The 25,829-nt window shown below is 38.3% G+C and overlaps 1 long non-coding RNA gene across 1 annotated transcript in view; it reads right to left on the reverse strand.

Annotated features, from left to right (window-relative positions):
- The window catches only part of LOC133622599 (uncharacterized), a 36,684-nt gene extending 33,390 nt beyond the window's left edge, over positions 1 to 3,294 (reverse strand). Inside the window, exon 1 of the long non-coding RNA XR_009817805.1 lies at positions 2,920 to 3,294. This is a non-coding gene — a long non-coding RNA (uncharacterized lncRNA). The remainder of the gene's footprint in view (positions 1 to 2,919) is intronic.
- Between the last annotated feature and the right edge of the window lie 22,535 nt (positions 3,295 to 25,829).

Genomic DNA, 25,829 nt, shown 5'->3' on the forward strand with positions numbered 1-25,829 from the left:
CCTACTTAAACAAGTTGAAAAACTTATTGGGGTGTTACCATTTAGTGGTCAATTGTGCGGAATATGTACTGTACTGTGCAATCTACTAATAAAAGTTTCAATCAATCAACAACAAAAAAGCCTCTTTCAAAGCCCACACACACAGAAGCACACACGGCCCCTCCCCCCGATCCCTTCTTTCTCTCAATCTGTCTGTCTGCTCCTTTTTCGTCAGCTTTTTGCCAATGCTAATGTAAGAGGTTTTTACTTTTAGAAATTTTTATTATTGTAGCAATATGAATTTTGCCTATCGTTCACACTCATTATGAGAGACAGGAACACACTTTTTTTTTTTTTAGGATTCTAAAGATTTAAAAAAAAAAAACTCTCAAGATGAGACATGCAGCATGTCGAGCTAGCTGTGTCCAAACAAAACATGAAATGTGGGCTAATACCTGAAAAACATGTTTTTGACTTTCATAAGGATTGTGAAAAATAGCCAAAATTCCAAAAAAGCGCAGTTCCCATCTAAAGTTAAGGATTTTTGTGATTTCTGATCATTTGTGAGGGACTTCTTTGTGTGTGCGAGTGTTGGCAGAGCAATGCATACAGAGGACAGCAGCTTGTTGTTGTTGTTTTGGCTTGTTAATAAGGAGAAAGATGATCCATTACCCCCTGGTTACGTTTGTTTGATATACAGTACTGTATAGCACTTTATATTGTGCTCAAAGTGTACAAATCTTAATGAAAATATGGACTTTTGTCATTGTTTCTTGTCTTGCGGTGAAGGCCGGTGCGTCATGGGAGACGCCGGGGATTGTCGTGATTTCAGGAATGCAGATTAAAAGGGGTATTTATTAACAAAGACAGGAATAATGAGCAACACTTAAGTGGATAACAAAAAACTACGATGCATAAAAAGGGGAAACCGCTAGAATATACTAAAATAAGCTCTTCCTGAGGGCGTTTCAGTGTTATAACTTCACCTTTATCGTTAGTTTTTAAGCCAAAATGCGTCCGTTCTCCCTTTTCTGTCCACACACTGTGTCTGCTTGTAAGTACTCCGTGATTGTGCGCTGCCGAACATGCTCCTCTGCTCTTAAAACCAGCAATGTCAAAATTGGCGGGTGTGGGGGGGGGGGGGGGGGGATTCTGCTGGACCGGTACCTTTCAGAGGTGGTATAGTACTGAAAATGATTCATTAGTATCGCGGTACTATACTGCATTAGGGTTGTACGGTATACCGGTGTATACCGTACAACCCTAATGCAGTGTAGCTTGTTTAGCTATTGCCAACAACACTTGTACAAAACGTAGTTTATTTTTCACCAAATTTATACTATTTGATTTGTACCATACAGTATATCGCACAACCCTAAATACAAATCAAATATTTTCATAGCCGTAACATTAAAAAAAAAAACAGTTAACAACCTTTTAAATACGTTTTTCAACATTAAATCCAATATACTAAAGCAGCCTGAGGCTGAGCCAATCAGTGGCCACTATATTGAACAGCGCGATCTGATTGGTTTGGCCTCATCAGGTGGAAATACTACTGTAGTAATTAATATTTAGTACATTTAGCCGTTTTATGCTTGAAAATGCCTAATTTGGGACCACAAATGGTAGAATATGCTTTAAAAAAAATAAAATATCAAAAAGAAATGTGCAAAGTGGTAATATTGGTGGTGAGGGACGACTGTATTGTGAACGTAAACGGGACATGCAACTCTGTGAGATAAAAGACTAAAACATCATTTGTAGGGATGTCCGATAATATCGGACTGCCGGTATTATCGGCCGATAAATGCTTTAGAATGAAATATCGGAAATTAGAGTAAAATGTATGACTTTTTAAAACGCTGCTGTGTACACGGACGTAGGAAGAAGTACAGAGTGCCATTTAACCTTAAAGGCACTGCCTTTGTGTGCCGGCCCAATCACATAATATTTACGGCTTTTCACACACACAAGTGAATGCCAACATTCTTGGTCAACAGCCATACAGGTCACACTGAGGGTGGCCATATAAACAACTTTAACACTGTTACAAATATGCGCCACACTGTGAACCCACACCAAACAAGAATGACAAACACATTTCGGGAGAACATCCGCACCGTAACACAACATAAACACGTCAGAACAAATACCCAGAACCCCTTGCAGCACTAACTCTTCCGGGACGCCACAATATACCCCCCCCCCCCCCGCTACCCCCTACCCCCCTACCTCAACCTCCTCATGCTCTCTCAGGGAGAGCATGTCCCAAATTCCAAGCTGCTGTTTTGAGGCATGTTAAAAAAAATAATGCACTTTATGACTTCAATAATAAATATGGCAGTGCCATGTTGGCATTTTTTTTTCTTCCATAATTTGAGTTGATTTATTTTGGAAAACTTTGTTACATTGTTTAATGCATCCAGCGGGGCATCACAACAAAATTAGGCATAATAATGTGTTAATTCCACGACTGTATATATCGGTATCGGTTGATATTGGTATCGGTATTTAAGAGTTGGAGAATATCGGAATATCGGCAAAAAAAGCCATTATCGGACATCTCTAATCATTTGAAAACAGTACAATAAAAACATGCAAATCGTGCTTTAACCGTTCTATTGAGGTCTCTAGTCAAGGTCAGGAGTTAATGTGCATGCAATGGCTAATTTTGCTGATGTTGACGTCAGGGCGGTGACCCAGAATTAGCGTCATGACTACAGTACGGCCTGCTGAGAGGTATGAAACACACCTACTCAAACATTTACTCTACATTTGATGCCCTTTTTTTGGTCCTGGTGTGGGTTCTTCGCAAACAACAATCGTGCAAACAGTCCAAATTTGAATACAGCTGATCGTTAACTCAGCCATGTCTGACACGCACGCACACGCACGCACGGCTGAGAAAGGCCTGTCAGGACTGGAGTAGTGACATACCTTCCCTCCTCTCACCAGGCCTCAGGCGTCAGTTTGCAGGACAAGCAGAAAAACACTCAACAAAGTCGCCTCACATCTTTTGGTTCAGGTGGCGTCCACCGTCATCGAGGGTGTTCTCGGCGCTTCCCTCTCCTCTCGCTCCACCGAGCTCCTCCCGGGCCGGAGCGCCACTGTGGGTGGACAGCGGCGCTCTCAGCCCTCCTCCGTGCCCATACTGGCTTTTATTTAATTTCTCTGTATAATGGATGTGAATGAAGCCAAGGGAGGGGCAGGCCTCTCAGCCAAAGAGTAACAATAAGTGCCATTATTTTTGATTGGCTTCCCCACTTTTTGAAAATGACTTTCAAAGTGTGATTTCCCATTGTCGGGGCACAATAATGGCGAACAATGCAGCTGTGGGGGCGAGGCGGGGTAGGTTTAGTCTTATACACGCAAGCTTATATTGAAGGGGGCTTTGGCAGCGGCGGCCGGTGTGCACTGGGTAACCCTGCAGGGCCGCGACTGGGCCCGGGGTTAGTCTCATAATGGGAGGCCTTTAGCTGCCATTGTGGCGGCTGTGTCAACAGAGAGGCCGCTGGGAGTTTCCTGGCATGGCGGGGGTGGGGAAGAATCCTTTTAGGCCAGGGGTGTCAAACTCATTTTAGATCGGTGGGCCACATGCAGAAAAATCTACTCCCAAGTGGGCCCGGACTGGTAAAATCACGGCACGATAACTTAACAATAAAGACAACTTCAGATTGTTTTCTTTGTTTAAAAATAGAACAAGCACATTCTGGAAATGTACAAATCATAATGTTGTTTTTTACACTTACATGTTGCGGTTAATAGTATTCTATCTTTATTTGTCATTATTTATACTTTCTGAATTAATTATATGGTAATGTTCACCAGTCAACTCATTGGTGTTAATTTTCAATCTATCAAGATAAAAAAATAAGTAGAGATGTCCAATAATGGCTTTTTTGCCGATATTCCAATATTGTCCAACTCTTAATTACCGATTCCGATATCAACCGATACCGATATATACAGTCGTGGAATTAACACATTATTATGCCTAATTTTGTTGTGATGCCCCGCTGGATGCATTAAACAATGTAACAAGGTTTTCCAAAATAAATCAACTCAAGTTATGGAAAAAAAAATGCCAACATGGCACTGCCATATTTATTATTGAAGTCACAAAGTGCTTTTTTTTTTTTTTAACATGCCTCAAAACAGCAGCTTGGAATTTGGGACATGCTCTCCCTGAGAGAGCATGAGGAGGTTGAGGTGGGGGTGTGGGGGGTAGCGGGGGTGTATATTGTAGCGCCCCGGAAGAGTTAGTGCTGCAAGGGGTTCTGGGTATTTGTTCTGTTGTGTTTATGTTGTGTTACGGTGCGGATGTTCTCCCGAAATGTGTTTGTCATTCTTGTTTGGTGTGGGTTCACAGTGTGGCGCATATTTGTAACAGTGTTAAAGTTGTTTATACGGCCACCCTCAGTGTGACCTGTATGGCTGTTGACCAATTCTGCTTGGCATTCACTTGTGTGTGTGAAAAGCCGTAGATATTATGTGACTGGGCCGGCACGCAAAGGCAGTGCCTTTAAGGTTTATTGGCACTTTGTACTTCTCCCTACGTCCGTGTACACAGCGGTTTTTTAAAAAGTCATAAATTGTACTTTTTGAAACTGATACCGATAATTTTGAAACCGATACCGATAATTTCCGATAATACATTTTAAAGCATTTATCGGCCGATAATATCGGCAGTCCGATATTATCGGACACCTCTAAAAACATGGTATGGGGAACACATATTCACCATTAATTAGTTCCTTATTAACATGCAAATTAGTAACATACTGGCTCTTAATTAGTTTTTAGCGTTTAACTAACCCCTAACCCTAACCCTTATTAAGTACTTATTAATGCCTTATTCTGCATGGCCTTATTATACAACCAGTAAGCCATTAACTAAGAGTCTTCCCTCAATAACCTCAGAATCATTGCTTATTAGTAACCCTAACCCTAACCCTTATATGTTCTCCTAGTGTCCAAATAACTCTAAATTAAGTCTTTGTTACTTTAATAAGAAACTAATTAATTAATTAAAGATGTTCCCCATAGTAAAGTGTTACCAAAAATTATATCAAAATCAAATTACAGGATGTTATTTATGGATTTTCATCATGTGGTTTATTTTTTTTTGTACATATATAGCATCATCTACAACGATACAGAGAATTGCTATTGTGACATCTAGTGGACAAATTTAGAACAGCAGTTTCTTTCATTCAAAAATGTCGCCTAACTTTTATACTTTGCAAACTCATCCCGCAGGCTGGATAAAACATGTTCGCGGGCCGAACGTTTGACACCCCTGTTTTAAGCCTTTTCTATTTCGACATTAGGGATGGAAGAAGTGAGACAGCAGCTTGTGGTGCCACCCTTCTGTCTCCCATTTGGTTGGGAGGTCTTGTATACTTAAAGGGGAACTAAACTTTTTGGGGAATTTTGCCTATCTTTCACAATCATTATGAGAGACAAGAACACATGTTTTTAGGATTCTAAAGATGATTAAAAAAATGCTTGCAAAATGCGGCTAATAGGAGTCACCATCGTAGCCTTCAAAGAGAAGTATATTTATATAGTGCTTTTTCTCTAGTGATCACAGAAAGTCTTATCTTTGTCCATGTGATGTCAGATGAAACACAAATTGAGCTGTTTGGCCAAAATACTCAGCGATATGTTTGGAGGAGAAAAGGTGAGGCCTTTAATCCCAGGAACACCATACCTACCGTCAGGCATGGTGGTGGTAGTATTTGGCCTGTTTTGCTGCCAATGGAACTGGTGCTTTACAGAAAGTAAATGGGACAATGAAAAAGGAAGATTACCTCCAAATTCTTCAGCACAACCAAAAATCATCAGCCCGGAGGTAGGGTCTTGGGCGCAGTTGGGTGTTCCAACAGGACAATGACCTGAAACACACGTCAACAGTGGTAAAGGAATAGCTAAATCAGGCTAGAATGAAGGTTTTAGAATGTGGACGTGTGGACAATGCTAAAGAAACAAGTCCATGTCAGAAAACCAACAAATTTAGCTGAATTGCACCGATTTTGTCAAGAGGAGTAGTCAAAAATTCGAACAGAAGCTTGTGGATGGCTACCAAAAGCGCCTTATTGCAGTGAAACTTGCCAAGGGACATGTAACCAAATATTAACATTGCTGTATGTATACTTTTGACCCAGCAGATGTGGTCACATTTTCAGTAGACCCATAATAAATTCATAAAATATATATATATATATATATATATATATATATATATATATATATATATATATATATATATATATATATATATATATATATATATATATATTATATATATATATATATATATATATATATATATATATATATATATATATATATATATATATATATATATATATATATATGTATATATATATATATATATATATATATATATATATATATATATATATATATATATATATTTATGTATATATATGTATATATATGTATATATATATATATATATATATATATATATATGTATGTGTGGGGGAAAAAAATCACAAGACTATTTCATCTCTACAGGCCTGTTTCATGAGGGGGGTACATATATTGCGCTCTACTACGGTATCGAGCACTATTTTTTGGATAACCTTATTAAGACATATATATATATATATGTATATATATATATATGTATATATATGTATATATATATATATATATATATATATATATATATATATATATATATATATATATATATATATATATATAGTGATATGAGTATATATATATATATATATATATATATATATATATATATATATATATATATATTATATATATATATATATATATATATATATATATGTATATATATATATATATATATATATATATATATATATATATATATATATATTTATGTATATATATGTATATATATGTATATATATATATATATATATATATATATATATATATATATATATGTATGTGTGGGGAAAAAAATCACAAGACTATTTCATCTCTACAGGCCTGTTTCATGAGGGGGGTACATATATTGTGCTCTACTACGGTATCGAGCACTATTTTTTGGATAACCTTATTAAGACATATATATATATATATGTATATATATATATATATATATATATGTATATATATGTATATATATATATATATATATATATATATATGTATATATATATATATATATATATATATATATATATATATATATATATATATATATATATAGTGATATGAGTATATATATATATATATATATATATATATATATATATATATATATATATATATATATATATATATATATATATATATATATATATATAGTGATATGAGTTTAATTGGTTCTGTGATGGAGCTCTTTACTCAAAAGTACTTGTATCTCAAATCAATTAAAGACCAAAATATTATGCAAAACCAACTTTTCTTACCTATTGGTACCTCTTTTTGTGTATTTGGGATCTGCATAAATCCGGAAAGTTTGAAATCAAGCCAAGGAGGCATGATTATAGCGGATATATTTAGAAAACAGCCTGTCCTTCCTTCATACTTTCTTTCCTTTTGCACCATTAGCGATGTTTTTTCCTAACTGTCACGTTAGCTGATATCTCCATATATGGTAGAGATTTATCCAAAGTGCTTTTGCGCGAGTTCGCCATTATAGTCCGCGCTGTAGTCAATAAGCTCCTTTTTCGCTATCCTCTTGTTGTGGGGCAGACTGGCTCGTACATGCACATGTATCCTCCACTGTTGCTATTTCTAATACAAAGTAGTGTGTATAGTTTAAAATGTAATCTGTCAGTCGACTCTAAATGCTAAAAACTACAACATGAATGACGGGGAGAAGACACAGTCGAAGTGGAGGCACGTAAATAAGACCGCCCACAAAACAGCGCATCATTGAAGGACAGTCAGAAAGCAGCTTGAAGACAGTCCGTAAAACAAAAACCCCACCATTACGTGTTATGTAGACCACAAAGAAGTGTTGTAAATGTTGAAAAAAAAACATAATATTTTTTGGGCCTCCCAAAATCACCACCAACATGTAACATGCTTTAAAAAAAATTACATTTTGCTTATTAGTTGGTCTGGAACTCCAAGATGCAATGACAGCAGCTAAAAATTTGCTTAACTACAAAAAACTAAAATTGTGCAGCTGGGAAGTGCACAGGAAACACAGCAAATGATCCAACATAAAAAGCATCCTGATAGGCGACCAGAGACAAGTGTGCCCTAATTGCCAATCAGGGACAGGTGAGGGAGCCTGCGCTCAGACAAGAAAAGTGGTGGAGGCAAACAGGAAGTGGAAAGCAAAAATAAGAGTGCTGGACAGGCAAATAATACAGAAACTTAGGAAACTAATAATAACTAAACTACTATGACATTACTCGTACATAATGTGTATCGTATCAAAAACAATACAATAGAATATACTACAAACGGAGCGGACTTAAAACACTTTGTGGAGGTTTTGCTCCTCCGGGTTCCTTGGACCGCCAATAACGGACATGCCAGGCTCTTCCAGGTTTACAACAATGTTTATTTTACAATAAATTGTTGTCGTCTCGTGCAAAGTCTCTCTTGGGCTTTTCAGCAAATGTCTTTCCGTCTCGCTCTCCCTCGGCTCGTGCTCGTGCTCGTCGTCCAGCATTGACCTCCCTCTCCTTCCCGGCTGCTGCCTTTAACAGCGCGACAGGTGATTACATAAACGCGCCCAGGTGGGCCATCTACGCACCTGTCGCTGATATCGAAGCCGATCCTGGCACACCCCGCTTCGCTGCAGGTCCGCAGGCCACGCCCCCCCCACACACTTCCTTGATAATACATATCAGATATGCTTTTTCTATGCATTTTATGTAAATGTTGCTCCACAATTACATTTATAACCCATTTTTTGAGTCTGTCTGCAAAATAACTGTGAGTGAAGGTGTTCCCAGATTGCAAATGAAACCACACCCCACCCTCTCCAAAAGTATTGTAATTTATCTTTTGAAAATGTACACTTTTTAAAATATATCTTGAAGACTAATGTAACTGCATTTTTTTCCCCCCCCAGATATGTTCGAAAATAAACATAAACATTATATAGATTCACCCGGTCACTACATTAGGTACACCTGCAAAATCATCCGTCGATTCAGTCGCACGTTGGCGTTATTATGCTCATGCTGCGATTGCATTAAAATAATACTTTGTTGTGCCTATTTTTGTCTTTCTTCATGCTCAGCTGGCCTTGTACAGGACCCTCCTGCCCCCCCCCAAACACCCCCCCCCCCCCCCCCCCCCGCCCCCCGCCCACACCCCCCGGCTGATTGCTTTACTTAAAGGGAATGTTTGCAACTTGCTCACAGTCACGTTTTTAAAACCCAAAAATATGTTACAGTTAGTGATTCGACAGAACATATACTTTTTAAAACTGTGTAGGTTTTTGAATTTTTTTTTTACCATTTCTAATTTTACGGAATAGAAAATTGCTCAATAGCACAAGGAATTTGTTTGTCTTTCACCTTGTCACTCATCCTGTCTCGTCGCGCGTGAACACAAACAAAAGCAGTCCTTGAGAAGCAGCTAACAATTTGCAGTCATGTTGTTGTTATGATAGAATGTACCATATTTTTCGGACTATAAGACACTCCGGAGTATAAGTCGCACCGGCCGAAAATGCATAATAAAGAAGGGAAAACACATATATAAATCGCACTGGAGTATAAGTCGCATTTTTTGGGGACATTTATTTGATAAAACCCAACACCAAGAATAGACATTTGAAAGGCAATTTAAAATAAATAAAGAATAGTGAAAAACAGGCTGAATAAGTGTACGTTATATGAGGCATAAATAACCAACTGAGAACGTGCCTGGTATGTTAACGTAACATATTATGGTAAGAGTCATTCAAATAACTATAACATATAGAACATGCTATACGTTTACCAGAGGTGTGGACTCGAGTCACATGACTTGGACTCGAGTCAGACTCGAGTCATGAATTTGATGACTTTAGACTCGACTTGACAAAATGTAAAAAGACTTGCAACTCGACTTAGACTTTAACATCAATGACTTGTGACTTCACTTGGGCTTGAGCCTTTTGAATTGACATGACTTGACATGACTTGCTACTTTCCCCAAAACCCAAAGATGAAAAAGTTATTCGGGAGCGCTCCGTATTTTTCATTGTGTACTTGTCTATCAGCGTTGCGTGTGTCAGCTGGTGTGGTCTCAGTACAACAGCCAATCAAATTAGATCTGCTTTGTTTTCATCACACAGCATTCATCCAATCAAATTGCAGGACAACCAATGAAGAAGACATGTCCAAACCACACGCCAGTGAACAAAAAATGATACCTAAAATAATTTTGTTTGGGTATAAAAATTACGAGGTGGTCAACACAAAACGGTTTGCAGTATGCAACACATGCGGTTCGAAAATTACTGATGGAGAGGCAACAACTTCCAACTTCGTCCGGCATTTGAAGTTGCACAAAGAACGGTAAGTTTTGAATGTAAGATAACGTTTATTGGCTAAGTAACGTACGTGACTTTTATTTGCTGTGTAGTTAAATCAGTGAGGCTGTAAACTCACTGCTAGCATTATAACGTTATTGCAAACACGGGAATCTGTTGCAGTTCACTACCTTATTCATACTTTTTGTTCGGTGATTTTTTTCAAGCAGGGTTACGTTAGTCAATATATCACACGTAACGTTAGACGGCGGTCAGCAGCACCGCGTATTTTAGCCACCTAAAAAAAGACAAAAATAGTAAAATAAAGGTCAGTTAAAATGTATACTATATTATGAATATGTGTACCGTTTTAGCTAGCTTTCTGACATACTGTTGGTTGTTTACCTCAGTGGTCCCCAACCACCGGGCCGCGGCCCGGTACTGGTCCGTGGATCGATTGGTATCGGGCCGCACAAGAAATAATTTTTTTTTCTTTTCTTTTTTTTTAATTAAATCAACATAAAAAACACAAGATACACTTACAAGTAGTGCACCAACCCAAAACAACTCTCTCCCCTCTTTTGTTCTGGGCATTGAACATGAAGACTCTTCCTTCACTGTTCCGAGTGGCCATGAGAGTCTTGGCAGTGCCTGCCTCCAGTGCTCCAGTGGAGCGAGTTTTCAGCCATGGTGGCATCATACTACGCCCCCATCGTGCACAAATGACTGACAGACTCTTCGCTAATTTGGTCTTTTGCAAATGCAATGCAGCATAGGGCCCTGACATATAAAAAGTACAACTTTTTTGTTATGTTCACGTATATGTCATGTTTTTTCAATGTTAACACTTTTGTACAAATAAGTACATTTGCACTTTATTTTTCAATGTGTTTGTTCTGTAAAGGAATGAGTTAATGTTTAAAATGACTGGTTAATAGTGCTATTATAAAGTGCAATGTCAGCACAATTTTCTTTCCTGCAATTTAAAATGCACTTGTTTTAATAAATAAATACAGCGTTTGAAAAGCATACACAATCTGTGTTAATATATTAGTCTGTGGTTAAAAGGACTTGAAAGGACTCGAAACTCAAAATGCAGGACTTAGGACTTGACTTGAGACTTTCCACTCGGGGCTTGCCTGTCTTGACTCGGGACTTGACTCGGACTTGAGGGCAAAGACTTGAGACTTACTTGTGACTTGCAAAACAATGACTTGGTCCCACCTCTGACGTTTACCAAACAATCTGTCACTCCTAATTGCTAAATCCCATGAAATCTTATACGTCTAGTCTCTTACGTGAATGAGCTAAATAATATTATTTGATATTTTACGGTAATGTGTTAATAATTTCACACATAAGTCGCTCCTGAGTATAAGTCGCACCCCCGGCCAAACTATGAAAAAAACTGCGACTTATAGTCCGAAAAATACGGTACATTCAATGATAGCTAACTTTAGCTATACAAATCACTGTCATTGGCTAACAACACACAAACCAATGCGCGTGCACATGTTACGTACGAGCGTAGTTATGTCATTATGCTAAAATGCAAAAAGGGCGCGATGTAATGCTTAAAATACAATGGAACATTAGCAAACATCTCATCATTTGGTTTTCAGATAAGTAGGTGCACCTAACTGTGACGTCACAATGTAGCCAGGATGCAAAACACCAGATGAATCCAAAACTGCGTGAAAGCTCACCCCCAAACGCATGAACCTTGTTCATTGTTAAACACGACTATCCAACATTATAACATTTATAAGTCAGAAAAGACAAAATACATCATAAGTCCACTTAAAGCGATGTAATAATGTACAGTAAGTAACATTCGGAAAGCAGCTTCCCGATATTTTCATGGATACATGTCGGCCAAAAAATCGGATCGGTATCGTAGGCCGAAAATGTCGACGAGGACATCTCTCACATGAATGTTAGCTATTTTACTTGCTGTGCTGGGCTGCGGTCTTTCCCAAGGGAGTCTTTGCTTGCCTAATGACCGCAGTGTGCGAATACGTTTTACTTCAATAAATCTGCAGCAAGGTGTTCACGTTCCCCACCTGCAGTGATACATTTGCAGCTTCAATCCGTCAACCTCTTCCACTCAAACTTGTGATCATGTGGATTCAGTTTCTTCGAGCAAGCACACGTTCACTCGAGTTTTCGTCGATACGGAAACCTTGAGAAAGCAGTGGAAGCTGAACAAATTGCCGCATACACAACACACACACACACACACACACACACACACACACACACACACACACACACACACACACACACACACACACACGCCTTCTCTTAATGTAAATATACATGTTTAGGTCACCAACCCCTAAACAAAGAGGCCCAGCACAAGTGGCTCTCATTACTTTAAGCAAGCATACGCAGCAGGGACGTGCGGTCAGGGTAGACGTGTAGGGCAAAGCCTCACTTGTCATGATGAAAAAAATAATAAAACCAACAAATACATGTAAAATGTATCCAATAAACTGTTGTTATTGTATTTTCTGTATTATTAACATTGCTTTCTAACAATCACTCAATCTGCACACAAACCAATCATGAGGCCTCATGATCAGCACAATTTCGCCAAAATAATGTTTGCAGATACATTTTTACACCTCCTTAAGGCAGCAAAGACTTAATGCGGTGCTTGGTGCGCCCTGGCTTTTCCCCCTGCCAACCACTGAGGAACCTGTTTTGTTAGTATTCATGGTGTGCACTTCTGCCCCATCGCTTTTTGTTACACTTTTTGACCTATTAGATTTATTCCTTTTTGTATTTCAAACTTGCCTCCCGTCTCTGCATCCCGGGGTCACCCCCCTTGACCAGTTCATAACATACATAAGGCTTTTAACTTTTTGCGGCTCCAGACAGATTTGTTTTTTGTATTTTTGGTCCAATATGGCTCTTCAATCAATCAATCAATCAATCTTTATTTATATAGCCCTAAATCACAAGTGTCTCAAAGGGCTGCACAAGCCACAACGACATCCTCGGTACAAAGCCCACATACGGGCAAGGAAAAACTCACCCCAGTGGGACGTCGATGTGAATGAATATGGAAACCTTGGAGAGGACCGCATATGTGGGTAACCCCCCCCCTCTAGGGGAGACCGAAAGCAATGGATGTCGAGTGGGTCTGACATAATATTGTGAGAGTCCAGTCCATAGTGGATCCAACATAATAGTAAGAGTCCAGTCCATAGTGGGGCCAGCAGGACACCATCCCGAGCGGAGACGGATCAGCAGCGTAGAGATGTTCCCAGCCGATGCACAGGCGAGCGGTCCACCCCGGGTCCCGACTCTGGACAGCCAGCACTTCATCCATGGCCACCGGACCTGTGCCCCCCCCCCCCCCCCCCCCCCCCTCAAGGAAAAGGGGAGCAGAGGAGAAAAGAAAAGAAACGGCAGATCAACTGGTCTAACAGGGGGGCTATTTAAAGGTTAGAGTATACAAATGAGTTTTAAGATGGGACTTAAATGCTTCTACTGAGGTAGCATCTCTAATTGTTACCGGGAGGGCATTCCATAGTACTGGAGCCCGAATAGAAAACGCTCTATAGCCCGCAGACTTTTTTTGGGCTCTGGGAATCACTAATAAGCCGGAGTTTTTTGAACGCAGATTTCTTGCCGGGACATATGGTACAATGCAATCGACAAGATAGGACGGAGCTAGACCGTGTAGTATTTTATACGTAAGTAGTAAAACCTTAAAGTCACTTCTTAAGTGCACAGGAAGCCAGTGCAGGTGAGCCAGTATAGGCGTAATATGATCAAACTTTCTTGTTCTTGTCAAAAGTCTAGCAGCCGCATTTTGTACCAACTGTAATTTTTTAATGCTAGACATAGGGAGACCCGAAAATAATACGTTACAGTAGTCGAGACGAGACGTAACGAACGCATGAATAATGATCTCAGCGTCGCTAGTGGATAAAATAGAACAAATTTTAGCGATATTACGGAGATGAAAGAAGGCCGTTTTAGTAACACTCTTAATGTGTGATTCAAACGAGAGAGTTGGGTCGAAGATAATACCCAGATTCTTTACTGATTCGCCTTGTGTAATTGTTTGGTTGTCAAATGTTAAGGTGGTATTATTAAATAACATGTTGGGTTGCCGCATACTTTTCCCGGGAGACTCCCGAATTTCAGTGCCCCTCCCGAAAATCTCCCGGGGCAACCATTCTCCCGAATTTCTCCCGATTTTTTTATATATTGGGGGCGTGCCTTAAAGGCACTGCCTTTAGCGTCCTCTCTCACTTGAAACCTTCACCCCTTAACAACCGCATGCTGTCCAGGCGTCCGCTTTTCCTCCATATAAACAGCGTGCCGGCCCAGTCACATAATAATGTAGCGTTGGACGGGTTTAACAATGGTCTTTACTCGAAGAGGTCAAGAAATGCCGACACGTTGTATGATCTTTTACAGACCTCGTTTCCATATGAGTTGGGAAATTGTGTTGGATGTAAATATAAACAAAATACAATGATTTGCAAATCATTTTCAACCCATATTCAGTTGAATATGCTACAAAGACAACATATTTGATGTTCAAACTGATAAACATTTTGTTTTTTGCAAATAATCATTAACTTTAGAATTTGATGCCAGCAACGCGTGACAAAGAAGTTGGGAAAGGTGGCAATAAATACTGATAAAGTTGAGGAATGCTCATCAAACACTTATTTGGAACATCCCACAGGTGTGCAGGCTAATTGGAAACAGGTGGGTGCCATGATTGGGTATAAAAACAGCTTCCCAAAAAATGCTCAGTCTTTCACAAGAAAGGATGGGGCGAGGTACACCCCTTTGTCCACAACTGCGTGAGCAAATTGTCAAACAGTTTAAGAACAACGTTTCTCAAAGTGCAATTGCAAGAAATTTAGGGATTTCAACATCTACAGTCCATAATATCATCAAAAGGTTCAGAGAATCTGGAGAAATCACTCCACGTAAGCGGCATGGCCGGAAACCAACATTGAATGACCGTGACCTTCGATCCCTCAGACGGCACTGTATCAAAAACCGACATCAATCTCTAAAGGATATCACCACATGGGCTCAAAAACACTTCAGAAAACCACTGTCACTAAATATAGTTTGTCGCTACATCTGTAAGTGCAAGTTAAAGCTCTACTATGCAAAGCGAAAGCCATTTATCAACAACATCCAGAAACGCCACCGGCTTCTCTGGGCCCGAGATCATCTAAGATGGACTCATGCAAAGTGGAAAAGTGTTCTGTGGTCTGACGAGTCCACATTTCAAATTGTTTTTGGAAATATTCGACATCGTGTCATCCGGACCAAAGGGGAAGCGAACCATCCAGACTGTTATCGACGCAAAGTTCAAAAGCCAGCATCTGTGATGGTATGGGGGTGTATTAGTGCCCAAGACATGGGTAACTTACACATCTGTGAAGGCACCATTAATGCTGAAAGGTACATACAGGTTTTGGAGCAACATATGTTGCCATCTAAGCACCGTCTTTTTCATGGACGCCCCTGCTTATTTCAGCAAGACAATGCCAAGCCACATTCAGCACGTGTTGCAACAGCGTGGCTTTATAAAAAAAGAGTGCGAGTACTTTCCTGGCCCACCTACAGTCCAGACATGTCTCCCATTAAAAATGTGTGGCGCATTATGAAGCGTAAAATACGACAGCGGAGACCCCGGACTGTTGAACGACTGAAGCTCTACATAAAACAAGAATGGAAAAGAATTATACTTTCAAAGCTTCAACAGTTAGTTTCCTCAGTTCCCAATCATTTATTGAGTGTTGTTAAAAGAAAAGGTGATGTAACACAGTGGTGAACATGCCCTTTCCCAACTACTTTGGCACGTGTTGCAGCCGTGAAATTCTAAGTTAATTATTATTTGCAAAAAAAATAAAGTTTATGAGTTTGAACATCAGATATCTTGTCTTTGCAGGACATTCAATTGAATATGGGTTGAAAAGGATTTGCAAATCATTGTATTCCGTTTATATTTACATCTAACACAATTTCCCAACTCATATGGAAACGGGGTTTGTAACTGGTTTAATGATAACGTTAATTTCAAACACACGCACACATACATACACATATATACACACACACACACACACACACACACACACACACACACACACACACACACACACACACACACACACACACACACACACACACACACACAAACAAGTGAATGCATACATACTTGGTCAACAGCCATACATGTCACACTGAGGGTGGCCGTATAAACAACTTTAACACTGTTACAAATATGCGCCACACTGTGAACCCACACCAAACAAGAATGACAAACACATTTCGGGAGAACATCCGCACCGTAACACAACATAAACACAACAGAACAAATACCCAGAACCACTTGCAGCACTAACTCTTCCGGGACGCTACAATAACATCTACGGCTTTTGGAGCTCAGTGCACAACTGCACACACAACAAGAAGGAGACGAAGCAGAAGAACGAAGAATAGACATGGCGACGACGAGTAAGAAGAAGAAATACGCTTGCAAGTTCCAAAATGATTGGAAAAAATTATTTAATTTTATCCAGGACAGCTCAAACAGGAAGGGGTATGCTGCCTGCCCCCAACCCCCTCCCCACACCCCATCTCCCGAATTCAGAGGTCTCAAGATTTTCAAGTATGGGTTGCCGACCCCTGATCTAGCGGAAGCCAGTGGTTTTTTTTTTTCAAACAACTTAATTTGTTAACAAACATGGCATTAATAATACAGAAAGCCAGGGTTTGATATTGTTTTAGGTCAGTTGCAAAAACATGCCTTCTAATAGGGAGGCTCATATATTTAAACATCCAAATGTGTTTTTTTTTTTTTCAAGCAAAGGGGACCAAAAAGTATTTGATAATGATAATCGTCCAATTAATCATATCTTAAACTCATTATCATAATGTTTTTATGAAAGTGAAGCGTCCTTTCTTTTTCTTGTTATTTTAATGTGCAGCCTGTATTAACAATGATTAGAGCATATGAATTTAAGTTAAAAAAAAGAAAAACAACTTCAAAGGTATCTAGGCCTCACCTGGTGTTAACCGCATGTCACTGACACGCAAGCTTCAAAAACGTTGTGCAAAACATTAGCACAGATTGTTGGAAGCACGTGTGAGCAAAGAGCGCATGAAACAGCCGAACCAGGCAGGCGGGTGGATGGCACTAGATGAGGTTTGTTTGCAAGCGGAGCACAGTCAGCAGTTTCTGCAGCTGCACCCGAGCGAGAACGGCCAGTCAGCATGGAAAGCGTCCGAAAGCAGGAAAATCCCAGGCGAGCGTCTGCAAAAACACACACACTGGAAATGCCCGTGTGTGTGTGTGTGTGTGTGTGTGTGTGTGTGTGTATTTATTCTTGTATTTATATCCTTCTTGAGACATCAACAAGGAAAAGTACCTGTCATATGAGGACCGGTGAACAAGTTAGGACATAAATCATGGTCCCAATACGGAAAACCATTGCATCTAATAGAGAATGTCTCATTTGCACCCCTGGTGGTGAAATCTATCAAAATTAGGGTGGTCCCAAAAAGGAGGGATTTTTCAAATTGACTGTGTGTCGGTTTTAAAAGAGCTCCCCCACTGGTCAACATATGAAATAACAAGTGTGTGTAAGATATTTAAATGCGCCCCCTTTGGCCAAAATTAATTAAAATAAATAAATACATATGTATATAGAGACATATTGTAAAAACTTGAAGTAAATAATGAAGATTAAAAAACAATTACAAACAAAAAATTCAACAACAAAAATTAACTACAAGCAGTCTTTTTCTCACAATGTGTCGAGTTTTTTCTTATAAAATTGGGAACAATTTCTCATATTCTTTCTGTTTTTGTAATAATGCAATATTTTCTCATAAAATTATTACTTTTTCATATAAAATTATTACTTTTTAGTGCAAAATGGTGACATTCGTAATATAAAATTCAGACTTTTATCACAATATTGCCAAATCTTTTTGTTGTTCCTGTAAAATAGTGATATTTATTGAGTAAAATGATGGCTTTTGTCATAATTTTGCCAAGTGAAATTCAGATTATTATTATTATAATATTGCCAACATTTTACATTATTATCTTTTTTAAAATAAAATTGTGACTTTTGTCAAGTAAAATTACGACTCTTTTCATAAAATTGCCAACATTTTTAGCTTTTCTTTTAAAATTGTGACTGTTATTGAGTAAAATTCCAACTTTTATCATAATATTACACAAATGTTCAGTTTTTCTTGTAGCATTTTGACTTGCATTGAGTAAAAATTACGACTTTTATTGTAATACTGCCAAAATTCCAAGTTTTTCTTGTGAAATTGTGACCTTTTTCTTGTGAAATTCCAAATTCCAACTCATATTAATGTTGTAAATACAAATCTTTATATATCTAGAAAGGGTGGTCCTAAAAAGAGAGGCATTTTTCAGATGTCTCAAGAAGGCGAAAAATACAAGAATGTGTGTGTGTGTGTGTGTGTGTTTGTTCTTGTATTTATATCCTTCTTGAGACATCAACAAGGAAAAGTACCTGTCATATGAGGACCGGTGAACAAGTTAGGACATAAATCGTGGTCCCAATACGGAAAACCATTGCATCTAATAGAGAATGTCTCATTTGCACCCCTGGTGGTGAAATCTATCAAAATTAGGGTGGTCCCAAAAAGGAGGGATTTTTCAAATTGACTGTGTGTCGGTTTTAAAAGAGCTCCCCCACTGGTCAACATATGAAATAACAAGTGTGTGTAAGATATTTAAATGCACCCCCTTTGGCCAAAATTAATTAAAATAAATAAATACATATGTATATAGAGACATATTGTAATAACTTGAAGTAAATAATGAAGATTAAAAAACAATTACAAACAAAAAATTCAACAACAACAAAAATTAACTAGAAGCAGTCTTTTTCTTACAATGTGTCGACTTTTTTCTCATAAAATTGGGAACAATTTCTCATATTCTTTCTGTTTCTGTAATAATGCAACATTTTCTCAGAAAATTATTACTTTTTCATATAAAATTATTACTTTTTAGTGCAAAATGGTGACATTCGTAATATAAAATTCTGACTTTTATCACAATATTGCCAATTTTTTTTGTTGTTCCTGTAAAATAGTGATATTTTTTGAGTAAAATGATGACTTTTGTCATAATTTTGCCAAGTGAAATTCCGATTATTATTATAATATTGCCAACATTTTACAGTTTTTTTTATTTTTATATAAAATTGTGACTTTTGTCGAGTAAAATTACGACTCTTTTCATAAAATTGCCAACATTTTGAGCTTTTCTTTTAAAATTGTGTCTGTTATTGAGTAAAATTCCAACTTTTATCATAATATTGCACAAATGTTCAGTTTTTCTTGTAACATTTTGACTTGCGCTGAGTAAAATTATGACTTTTATTATGATACTGCCAAAATTCTAAGTTTTTCTTGTGAATTTGTGACCTTTTTCTTGTGAAATTCCAACTCATATTAATGTTGTAAATACAAATCTTTATATATCTAGAAAGGGTGGTCCTAAAGAGGTAGGCATTATTCAGAGGTCTCAAGAAGGTGACAAATACAAGAATGTTTGTGTGTGTGTGTGTGCGTGCGTGCGTGCGTGCGTGCGTGCGTGCGTGCGTGCGTGTGTGCGTGTGTGTGTGTGTGTGACATGTGACATGTGGTATTCACAGCCGCCATGAGCTTGAACATAGCATGTACTCAACCTCTCTGAGATTGACTGGAAACGAGCTAAACAATTTCATCCTAATGGAGGAGGCTGTTGTGTGACAATGTTTTCATTTGTTTGTGCGTCAACATCAAGGCCTGCCAAAGTCTGGAAATTAAGCACCAAATGTGTCTACGGCCACGTTCAAACTATAAGGCGGGTCAAATCGGACATATTTATATTGATTAATAAATATTTGAATACTAAGTTTAATGTGTCATATATTAAAATTGGAAATAAATGCATAAATATGTTTAATGTAAAAGTACATTTATTTTTTTCAAAGTATAATTTAGGGCTGCAGCTATCAATGATTTTTGTACAAATTTCGGACTATACGTTGCTTCTTTTCCCCTGCACTTTGATCCCTGTGGCTTATGAGACGGTGCGGCTAATTTATGGATTTTTCTTCACTAATGCCATAAAATGTATTCAATCCAATCCAATCCACTTTATTTATGTAGCACATTTAAACAACAAAATGTTTCCAAAGTGCTGCACAACAATATTAAAAACAATATTCAAATATTATCCTTAGCTCCACCAATGACTGAATAAAAAATATTCATCCATCCAGCCATCCATCCATTTAGGGCTGACTGGAGCTTATCCCAGCTGCTTTCGGGCAGAAGGCGGGGTACACCATGGACAAGTTGCCACCTCATAAAAAAAAACCAAAACAATCAAAAACGCAGAGAAGGTGTTTTATTGTTTGTTCTCTGGCGCCATCTTTTGGACGAGTTTGCTCACTGCAGGTGCTGCTTTTTTTTTTTTTTTCATCCAATGGCGTACCGTTCAGTCTTTTAGCCGTCAATAGCGTTTCTACTCTTATGGATTCTTCATTCATCATTCCAAGCGATAATTTAACTATATCTACTAAACCGTCCCATGTGCGATGTATGTAGGAGTGTTTCCATGCATATTTGTACGTGCTATTGAATGTAATGACGGTAGCATCGCTGACAGTAGCTAATATGCTAACACGTTTACAATTACATTATTTTTGTATTGTTTCACTTTCACAAATTCCTCAGTAAATTCACCAAAATGTCACCGTGGAGTTATTGAGTCTGTTTAGCTGATTGGAGAGCTAGCTCCCGCAGCTAGTGGGTCCATGATGATGACTCCTGTTTTGCTTGATCAGCCGTTTTACTGCCGTGTTACAGGCACCGTTTAAAAACATTTAAGGTAAGTAAATAATTATTTACAGAATCTTTCTGTTTAAATTACTCATTTTACATCCTATATATCTGCGGCTTATAGTCCGCTGCGGCTGGTATATGGAAAATATGTTTTTTCCCCTATAATTTAGTGGGTGCGGCTAATATACCGGTGCGCTCTATAGTCCAGAAAATATGGTAATGCACTCATGAAGAAATGATAATCCAGCGCAGGTGAACCTAAAACTAAACAAAGTGAAAATGCAGCAAAACAAGGCGTAGAAGGAAGTAGAATAAAAAAGGAGCACCAGGACAGGAAATGATACAGAACTGTCATGTGGGCTCATGACACACGTCCAGAGGTGGGTAGTTACTTGAGTAACTTTTATGATAAATTGTACTTCTAAGAGTAGTTTAATGCAACATTCTTTTACTTTTACTTGAGTATATTTATAGAGAAGAAACGCTACTTTTACTCCGCTCCATTTATCTACATTCAGCTCGCTACTCACTACTGATTTTATCGATCTGTTAATGCACGCTTTGTTTGTTTTGGTTTGTCAGACAGACCTTCAAAGTAGGATCTATCGCATGCCTGCGTTTCACCAATCAAATACAGTCACTGGTGACGTTTGACTCCGTTTCACCAATCAAATGCAGTCACTGGTGACGTTTGACTCCGTTTTACCAATCAAACAGAGCCAGGCGGTCACATGATTAACTGCACATAAAGTTTCAGCGGCAAACAACAACAAGCTTCAGCTTACATGAACTCAACGTCAAATTTGAGGAAGCACATCGCGGTAAGTAACGTTAGTAGATATTTTGGCTGTCACCGTAGGCTGATGTTAGCTTCCCTGCTATGAATCACTGTCAAATGTACATTTTGTGGGGACATTTATTAACGCACTGCAGTCTCATAGACGGACACACACACACACACACACACACACACACACACACACACACACACACACACACACACACACACACACACACACGCATGCATAGAAACGCCAATCAGAAGTGTACAGTGTGTTCCCAGGTGCAGCCCACACCTATCAGTTTATGGTTTGCGTAAAGGCTAACTTGTTATTTTCCTTTGTAATCTCTGCCTACTGAGCCTATGGTGCTGTTATTGTGGCTCAACTTGCCTTAATTTTTTTTTTTATGTTAATGTATTATTATTTAATACATATTATTATTTTAGTTGCTTAAGAGATATTCTTGGCTCTGAATTTGCTCATTGCTATTTTTATATTTTTGTGCATTATTTGTTGCCGTCATCATTAAACGAACAGATTACTCATCAGTTACTCAGTACTTGAGTAGTTTTTTCACAACATACTTTTTACTTTTACTCAAGTAAATATTTGGGTGACTACTCCTTACTTTTACTTGAGTAATAAATCTCTAAAGTAACAGTACTCTTACTTGAGTACAATTTCTGGCTACTCTACCCACCTCTGCACACGTCATACTTTTTGATTTAAACAAACACACAAAGTCCTCTCACCTCGAGTTTGGCTATGTTACTCTAGAGAAGACTATGTAAGCGAGCTCTAATCCCAATTTCCAAAAATGTTCATCACCTATTGCTATAATTTTTTTTTTTTTTTCAAAACCGGTTATCCACCTTGATAAAATGCTACTAATCTAATGCAGGAACAGTTATGTAATAATATAAATAAGACAGTTATAAAATCAACTCCTGAAAAAGAAAGTTTGACACTCCTGCCCTAAATGATCTGCTTGTGCTTTTTTTTTTTCTTTTTTTTTTTTCTCCAATCTCCTCAGAGTGGTCATTAAAGGTCCTTGTTATCTTGTGTACACATGTACACACTTCACCTGCGCCGCACGCACATCTATACTCGCCCCCAGTTAATGACAAGCCCCCACCCCGCCTGACCCCGTGACCCTAATCAGAACCACAAAGAGACAGACAGCAGCAGCAGGACAATAAGATGGAGAGGTTGCTCCGGGTGACAAGATAAAAGCGGGGACACGATCCGGAGCCTGACACGGAGACGGCGTGGAAAGGAAGGGGTAGGGGAGGCCATGCGGTGACGTCTCTAAACTCCAGCAGGCTTAAAGGTGTCGACATGTATCGCACATATTCCGGTCTACTAATACTAACGTCTCATAAAATTACAGTTATGATTATTAACAGTTTGACTCAGGGTATCATCAGTTCCTATGTTAGTTAGTTATGTTAGTTCAGGGACAGGGCCGGCCCGTGGCATAGGCCGTATAGGCAAATGCTAAGGGCGCCGTCCATCAGGGGGCGCCACGCCGGTGCCACAAATGTTGGAGGAAAAAAAAAAGTTGGTACTATTATTTCTAAATACAAAAAAATAATCCCTCGTTAATTAAAATGCAAAGTAAAGCCTATATAATAGAAATATTATTTGTTACAACATTACGCCCCCCCCCCCCCCCACGGTGCACCCCCTCCCTTCCCGTATCATGACTCTTTTTGGACGTCACCACATCAAAAAATCAACACAAGATGTCAAAACGGCCAAAACTGTCAGGTGCCCAGGGAAGAAAAAAGAGAAAAGAAGAGGAGGAGAAACGAGAAAAAGACAGAGGTAGCAGGTAGGTAACGTTAGCCTACATGAAATTATTTGTCTGTTACAGACCATCGAGAGCCTGCTGACCTACTGTATTACGGTATGGTACGGCAGCTGCACTGCAGCAGACAGGGAGAGGCTGCAAAGAGTGGTCAAGACGGCTCAGAAGATCATCGGCCGCCCTCTCCCCTCTCTGACGGACATCTACACCTCCCGCTGCCTCAACAGAGCCAGTGCCATCATCAAGGACAGCACCCACCCTGGCTCTGACCTGTTCCACCTGCTGCCCTCTGGGAAGCGCTACAGGTGCATTAAAACCAAAACAAACAGGCTAAAGAACAGCTTCTTCCCCAGGGCCATAACCATCCTGAACGGACTGCCCCATTGTCCCTCATAATTGCCTTCTCTTCGGTGCAATAACCCATTCCACCAACCACTCTGTTTTTTTTTTTGTTTTTTTTTAATGTATATATTCATTTCACACCATATTCATTGCACTTCTACATTTTTTATATTTTTATATATTTGCACATTGTTTTTCTAGCATGCACACATCGCACTGTATGGAATGGCCTCAATCTCATTACCTTGCGTAATGACAATAAAGCTGATTCTGATTCTGAGAATGTGATAGTAACCTGGCTTTTTAGCATTAAGCTAATGTTACATGATTCGGCAATTGCTAATCAATAAATAGCTAGTTCTGTTTTAACGTCGGGTTAATTGTGGAGGGGGCTAAATTGTTATGGAAAATAATAATGTAACGTTAGGTAATTACAGTACTCCCACCTTACATTCCTCAGGGACATTTGTATTAGATCTTTTAAGCAGGTGTTTTTTGTTTACATTGTTATTGCCTTCTGGTTAGCTAATGTTTGCCCTGCAGGTAATAGTCACTTTTCCACCCCTTTATATATTAGGTATAGTTGTAAGCCTAGTTGTTAAAGTGCACATCATTAATGTTAATTAAGCAATATGTATGTAAAAAATATTGTATTTCATATATTCATTTTTTATTTTTTGCATTCATTTATTTATTCATATTTTTTTTTATCTTGTTAACTATTCTGATTGTTAATTTGCTTTCTTTAAGTAAAAAAAAGGTCAAAGACAAAGCTATTCGGTTTCTTGTGAGTATATACACTTCACTGCCGAAGTGGGGGGTGGGGGGCGCCACCTAAAATCTTGCCTAGGGCGCCAGATTGGTTAGGACCGGGCCTGTTCAGGGGTGTCAAACTTGTTTTAATTGAGGGCCACATCACAGTTAGAGGGCCCTTGTAACAGCGAATAATATATTAATTTTAATATTATATATTATTTTTACATACACTGTACAGAAAAAATCTGTATATTTTACAATCAAATTTTGGTGACTGAGTTGCCCGTTTTTTACTGTAAACTCTTTTTTTATGTTTTTTTTTTTTTTTTTTACAACATTTTACGGTAAATAAAAAAACAGTGCCATTGTTTTTTACGATTAAAAAAAACATCTTTAATCACTAGAATTGTACTCTAACATTTCCGGTGTTTTTTTTATTTTTTTTTTTTTTACAACATATTATTGTAAATGGAAAAACAGTACCACTGTTTTTTTACGTTAAAAAAATGGAGGCTTAGTGGCTAGGATTTTACTGTAAACTTAAGGTGGTTTTTTTTTACAACATATTATTGTAAATGGGAAAAACAGTACCACTGTTTTGTTTTAATTCTGGCAACTGAGCTGTTTGTTTTGTACAATAAAAAAAAACGTATGGTACCGTTTTTCACACCGTAAAAACAAAAAAAACCATATATTTTACGGTAAAAAAACTGGCCGCTCACCCGACATAATTTTACCGTTAAAAACAGTGGTAGAGTTTTTTGAATTTGCAGCAATATGTTGTAAAAAACACTGTTAATTTTACTGTGGAATATATTGTCATTTTTACAATGTACAATTT

This window comes from Nerophis lumbriciformis, linkage group LG23 (genome assembly GCF_033978685.3).
Source record: "Nerophis lumbriciformis linkage group LG23, RoL_Nlum_v2.1, whole genome shotgun sequence".
Taxonomy (NCBI): Eukaryota; Metazoa; Chordata; class Actinopteri; order Syngnathiformes; family Syngnathidae; genus Nerophis; species Nerophis lumbriciformis.